This window comes from Myotis brandtii, unplaced genomic scaffold, assembly GCF_000412655.1.
Source record: "Myotis brandtii unplaced genomic scaffold, ASM41265v1 scaffold1120, whole genome shotgun sequence".
Classification (NCBI taxonomy): Eukaryota; Metazoa; Chordata; class Mammalia; order Chiroptera; family Vespertilionidae; genus Myotis; species Myotis brandtii.
Window position 1 is genome coordinate 1,074,998 of NW_005353839.1, and position 6,998 is coordinate 1,081,995.

At 42.2% G+C, this 6,998-nt stretch overlaps 1 pseudogene; it reads left to right on the forward strand.

Annotated features, from left to right (window-relative positions):
• Positions 1-5,973, forward strand: part of LOC102251452 — a 22,908-nt pseudogene extending 16,935 nt beyond the window's left edge.
• Positions 5,974-6,998: the final 1,025 nt, after the last annotated feature.

Consider the following 6,998-nt stretch of genomic DNA (forward strand, 5'->3'; position numbering starts at 1 on the left):
GCTATGGCTGATCCTCAGCCCTGCCCTAAGAGGCCCTGTGTCTCAGTGTCCCAGTAATTGCTGCAAGCACCTCTGAGTGACAGCCGCCCTCAAGTTCCGAGTTCTGCCTGCTGCCAGACAGTCCAGTTTCTCCCCGTATGAGTCCTGGGTCCCCAGAGACTTCCCGGAACCAGAGTTCAGAGCAGTCGGGAGCTTGTGACTCCCTCCCAATTCAAAAAGACAGCCGCGTTCTCCGTTGCCAGCCCTTTCCGCGCGCGCTCTAGCCTCCGTACCTCTGCACTTTACTTCCGCAGCTCCTCTGAGTCTCAGTGTGCTTTTCTCTTTCCTTCTAGTTGTAGAATTTCCACTCAGCCAGCCTTCCTGTAGTTCTGGATGATGTCTGTTTTGTCTTTTCGTTGTATTTTTGAAGTTGTTGTGGGAGGCAGCAATATCCGGTGTTTACCTATGCCGCCATCTTGGTTTTTCCAGTTTCGTGTTTTTAAAAATATATATATTTAGGTGCTCCTATCATTGGGTGCATATATGTCTACCAGACTTATGTTCTCTTGTTGGATTTATCCCTTTAGTATTATGTAGTGACCTTTATTATCTCTCTCTCTTGGGCAAGTTTTTAAAAATTCTTGATGTCAGGCAGGCCGACAGACCAATTAAATCACAGTTTCAAGGGGTGGACACAGGTATCAGTTTGTTTGTTTCTAAAACTCCACAGGTGATTCCAATGTACAGCCAAGTTTGAGGACCACTGCCCTAGTCTATTTACTGTCTACTCTTTGCTTTCCCTCCAACATGTCCAAGCACAGTTCTGCCATAACGTCTTTGGAATATTTTCTCTATCTTCTCTACTAGTAATGCCTTTCTAAACTATCCCCTGTGAAATAGGAACCCCCCTCACCTTAGCATGTCCTATCTCCTTTGCCTTACTTTGTTTTCCTCCTAAGCATTTATTACCATCTAATATATTATGTATTTATTTGCTATTTATTTATTGTCTATATCCACTTGCTAAAAAAATAGCAGGGACTTTGTGCATTTTATACATTGGTCATAACAAAAATATGCACAGCAAATTTATTTTACTAATAGGACACTAGGTGCTCAATGAATATTTTTTAAAAGAGTGGGCAGCCTGGCCAGTGTGGCTCAGTCGTTGAGTGTCAACCTGTGAACCAGGAGGTCATGGTTTGATTTCTGGTTGGGGAACATGCCTGGGTTTCAGGCTCGATACCCTGTAGGGGACCTGCAGGAGGCAGCTGATAGATGATTCTCTCTCATCATTGATGTTTCTATCTCTCTCTCTTGCTCTCTCTTCCTCTCTCTAAAATCAATAAAAAAACATTTTTTTTAAAAGGCAAGGCAACAGAAACTTCTCAGGGCTTTATTGTGTTTAAGGCAACTGTTATTTTTGTAATAAATGCATTTTCTAAACCTGATCAAAGGGACCAGCAGCTTTCTAGTGAGACTTGGTAAGGTGGAGTGGGATCTTGGATATTTTGAGATCCAGTTCCTAGATAAGAGTTAGGCCTGTTGGGATGATGGGGAAAGAGACTAGCAGAAACAGCAATAAAGGCAAATAGGGCATTTACAGCACTGAGTCTGCAGGATTGTGTTTGCAGCAACCGGAAGGAGAGAATCAGCAGGAAAACCAACTTTTAATTAAGCTCAAGGCCCTGAGGGACTCAGCTGGTGATCTGAGAGTGACCAGCACTTGCCACCAAGACACACAGAGATGACAAGCTGCTCCAGGGGCTTTTGGGAAGAGAGAGTGTCTAGAAGAAGTGGGGGTGACAGCAATTACCAGGGTAAAAACTCAGCTTAGTACGAGTGGTTAGGGTAGCAGTGGGTTTTCTTTACTAATTGGTAACTGAGGAAGTATGGGTTACACATGCACTCTTAGAAGATCTAAAGAAAAGAGAATTTACAGACTGATAGCAGATCACATTTTTTAAAGTATGGACAGATCATGTGGAGTTTAATCTTTTTAAGTTAAATATAATGAATAATTCATTGCAAAAGATTAAAAGATGCATCTTTAGTCAACATTGTTCAAACTTTCCTCAAATTACCCTATATTTTGAGTAATATAGACCCTTGTTAAGCATAGATTCTCCACATGCCACAGTAATAGGCTTAAATCAATTCACCTATCTCTAGGACAATAAATGCCACATTTCTTTATGTTTTATAAATCAAATTAACGCTGTTACCAACTTCCCACTCATGGCAGCCAAAAAAAAGTTGCAACGTCCATTCCTTTCCCACCACTGGATTGTGCTGGGACTCAAGTCTTTTGCAGGTCAGGAAAGTGGGAAGAGGCTAAGATTTGGACAGTGATCAAAATGTCTCATGCCTACACCCGGGAGTCAATTTCAAGTTGTGCACCTTCTTGGCCAGCGGGGTTATGGGGAGCCCTAGGGGTAGTAATTATAATATTACAATCTTTCAGTTAAGCCATGATCAGAAAAATGTTTAAAGTATGACTCAGCATGAAAAAAAACCAGGAAGAAATGGTCCTGTTGTGTCCCATTGTCTGTATTTGCAACATGCAGAGCTGGCTGTTTCTTTTCTTAGTTAAGGGAAATGAGAAAAGGCGGGACCTCTGCAATTCGGCAACTTTATGAGCACACAGCGCTGAAGAAGCAGGGAACTTAGATGTATGGAGGCTGTGTTTCAGGTTCTGTTTGTTAAGAAGAAGCAAGATACTTACTGAGATATTCCCAGGTTCTTCTGGAGCCATTTGCTACCAATTCCTTCTAGAACATTTTTTCATTAAATACCTAACTTCTATATAAGTTATGTAAATTCCCGTCAAATGGAACCATCACCTGGGAACATTTAAACATCTACATTGTTTATTTTATGTATTAAAATGCATTACACATTTTACATGATAGAAAACTAAATTTTTCATCAAAATTGAAAATGGCCTAGCCGGTGTGGCTCAGTGGTTGGGTGTCAACCTATGAACCAGGAGGTCATGGTTCAATTCCTGGTCAGGGCACATGCTCAGGTTGCAGGCTCAATCCCCAGTAGGGGGCGCCTGTAGGAGGTAGCCAATCAATGATTCTCTCTCATCATTGATGTTTCTATCTCTCTCCCTTCCTGTCTGAAATCATTAAAATGTATTTTTAAAAATTGAAAATGAACTATTAGCTGTATGTTAATCTGACTCATTGCTCTATAAATCATACAGGTTATTCTTTTTTAGTGAAAGAGAAGGAGGAGGGGAAGAAAACCTTTTATGTCCCATGATCTACTTTTTCTCCTTTTAGCAAGCAACAAATAAACGATGCCCTTAGATATTCTAATTTCAAAACAATATGAAACTGGTTCTTTTGAGAGGCTTTAGTCTCCATGGGTGTTCAGACAACTGTTTTCCCTCTGAAATCTATTTATGGGGTGTTGTTTATGAGAAGCATACAGATTTCCATAACACCAAGCGCTTTCAATTCATGGAATCCTCTCTTCTTTATGGAAATTAAGCTGCCTTGGAGCTGTGCCACCAACTCTCCCTTAAAGCCACAGTATCCACCTGCTCCCACTTGTGGACCCACTGTCCTAGTTTCCCGAGTGGGCTCAATTTTTCAAACACAAAGCCTTCTGGTTCTGAAACTTATGCAAAAAGTACTGTTTTTCTCTTTCCTGCACCAAGAAGCTTCCAGAGTAAGAAACATCTTACTGTTTCTTTTTTGGGCTGACTGGGGTGGGGGAAGAGCAGATATATGTTGGTGTTAATGAGGAAGGAAAAAAGATGTTTATTTTTTTCCCTAATGAAGCCATAGCAGGTAAAAGAAAACACACACACACACACACACACACACCTCATTATTTTTTTTTAAAAAATGGTAAAAGTAATCTTTAGAATAATAATTACCCTTTACTAGCCTAGACTTCAAAAGCTCAACTCCAACACAGGCTCACAAGTGGCGAGCCTCCTGAAGGCCAAGTGCCTTCTCCTGGGCTCTGTATCCTCAACAGGTGCTTCCCACCTGGCACTTAGTAGGTATTAAATAAAGGCTGAATGGCCATTTCATGTGGACATTGTGGTTTAAACACCCAAGACTATCATAATTTATTCTTTTTAAAAATATGTATTTTCTTTTTTAAAATTTTCTTTATTGATTAAGGTATTACATATGTGTCTTATCCGCTCATTGCCTCACCCCCGCTCGTGCCCTCACCCCCCTGGTGTCTGTGTCCATTGGTTAGGCTTATATGCATGCATACAAGTCCTTTGGTTGATCTCTCCCCCTTCCTCCCACCCTCCCCTGCCTTCCCTCTGAGGTTTGACGATCTGATTGATGCGTTTCTTTCTCTGGATCTGTATTTGTTCATCAGTTTGTGTTGTTCATTACATTCTGCAAATGAGTGAGATCATGTGATATTTCATAATTTATTCTTAAGTTATCAGTCTCTAATTTCTTTCCATTCTTTACATTTACCTATACTTTTAATCACTGTATTAGTTTCCTGCAGCTGCCATAACAAATTACAGGCACATCTGGGAAATATTTCGGCTCCACACCACCGCAATGAAGTGTGTCTTGCAATAAAGCGAGTCATAATCCTTTTGCTGGTGAAGGGTCTTGCCTTCGATTTGTAACAAACACGTAACATCTGTGAAGCACCTAAAGTGAAGCCCAATAAAAAGAGGGATCCTGTACAACAAACACGGTGACTTAATTCTATTCTTCACAGCTCTGGGGGCTGGACGTCTGAAATCAAGGCCCCACAGGGTCGGTCTATCTCATGCCTCTCTGCTGGCTTCTAGTGGTTTAGAGGCTGCTGGCAATTCTTGGTGCTTGTTGGCTTGTAGGCATGTTTCGTTCCATTCAGATGCAGCCCAAACAAAGCCTTGTGAAGCAGTTATGATGTTAAGATCACGATTCCTTGATGCCGGACGAAAGAGGCATAACTTCAGTCAACAGGCCACAGAAATCCTGAGTGAATATTTTTACTCAGCTACCCCTATCCCAGTGATGAAGCCAAAGAGGAGCTGGCCAAGAAGCGCTGTGTCACAGTGTCCCAGCCCTGCAGGCACCATCGACCCATCTCGTACAGCAGGAGAGGAGAACATCCAGTGACATGCCTGGACCAAGGTATCCAACTGGTTTGGCAACAAAGGAATTAGGTTCAGGAAGATTATTGGCAAGTTTCAGGAAGAAGCCAACCTCTATGTTGCAAAGACAGCCGTGCAGCGTGGCCGCAGCTGTGCAGAACAACCAGACCAAGTTGCCCACCTGGCCAAATCTGTTTCTTCTGGTTCTTTTCCTCCCAAATTCTAGGGACATGTTCATGAACATGCAGTCCGAATGGAGATTCTTACCAAAGGTCCCAAGTCGGAGCCAATGGGCACTCACAGGTGCACCCTCTATCATGTGACCAGTCAGAGGGGAGGCTACCGTGATGGCCTTGGAGGACATTCACTGTATAGTCCACATAATTTAACTGCTAATGGAGCCAGGCTGGTGTGGCTCAGTGGTTGAGTGTTGACCTATGAATCAGAAGGTCACCGTAGGATTTTTCCCTGGCCAGTTGCTCAGTGGTTAGAGCATTGGCCCGTGGACCAAAGGGTCTAGGGTTCAATTCCCGTCAAGGGCACGTACCTTGGTTGCAGGTTTAATCCTCCACCCCTGGTTGGGGCACGAGTAGGAGGCAACCAATCCATGTGTCTCTAACACATCGATGTTTCTCTCTCTTTCTCTCTCTTCCCCTCTCCCATCCTTTCCACTCCCTCTAAAAAAAAATCAATGGAAAAATATTCTCACTCATTGGGTGAGGATTAAATGCTAATGGAGGCTGCAGGACATAACAACTCCATCTCCTGTGACTTCTACAGAAGGCCCAGGAAGTGTGCACTCTGATACTTCTAATCTCTGGCAACTGACAGGCCTTGAGAAGTGCATTCAGAGCAATACAGACACTCTGATACTTCTAATCTCTGGCAACACCTTTCCCTGCACTGACAGGCCTTGAGAAGTGCATTCAGAGCAATACAGGAGAAAGGAAAGCATTTTTGTAGCTGACCATCTACAGCTTTACTGTACAACCATATATATATATATCTTTATTGATTTCAGAGAGGAAGGGAGAAGGAGAGAGAGATAGAAACATCAATGATGAGAGAGAATCATTGATTGGCTGCCTCCCGCACACCCCCTACTGGGGATCCAGCCCGCAACCCAGGCACGCGCCCTTGGCCAGAATCGAACCTGGGACCCTTCAGTCCACAGGCTGACGCTCTATCCACTGAGCTAAGCCGGCTAGGGCTGTACAACCTTCTTTTATTAGAGGACTTGGTAACCTGTTTTTTAAGGACTCATAATCATTTGTATTTATACTTAAAAACACACAATGTTATAAAAGCCCTTTATCCAATGAGGCCAAGATTTAACATTGTTGACAGTTCTGTGGCTACTTTCTCATAATTTGTCATCAATATTTTACATTCATGGTTCTACAGTTGCCAATTACTTGGCCTTAAGGGTGAAAAAGTACAATATATGCTAAACCTCAATCGTTAAAGCCGATGCAAAGATTTACCTCACCTAAATAGAACTCCTAGCATTTTCCATCCTAGACTTTGATTGTCTTTCTTTCATATCGCTTGTGGAGCTGGAATAAAGGACCTGCTTGGCCATCTCTGTTAAAAAAAAATGTAATGTTATAATTCCATCTACATGGACAGCTTCATTTCATCTTTCCCACTTCTTATCTTTTTCTCCTTTTTCTGCTACACATTTCTCTCTGCAATCTCTATTTCTGTCCCAGTTCCAGATTTTTAATTAAGAAGATAAAAGTAATCCAGTTGGGATACTTCCTGATTCAGCTAACCTTGACCAGAGTGGGTTGCTTGGCTAACTCTGTTTAAAAAAATGTAATGTTATAATTCCATCTACGTGGACAGCTTCATCTCATCTTTCCCACTTCTTATCTTTTTCTCCTTTTTCTGCTACACATTTCTCTCTGCAATCTCTATTTCTGTCCCAGTTCCAGATTTT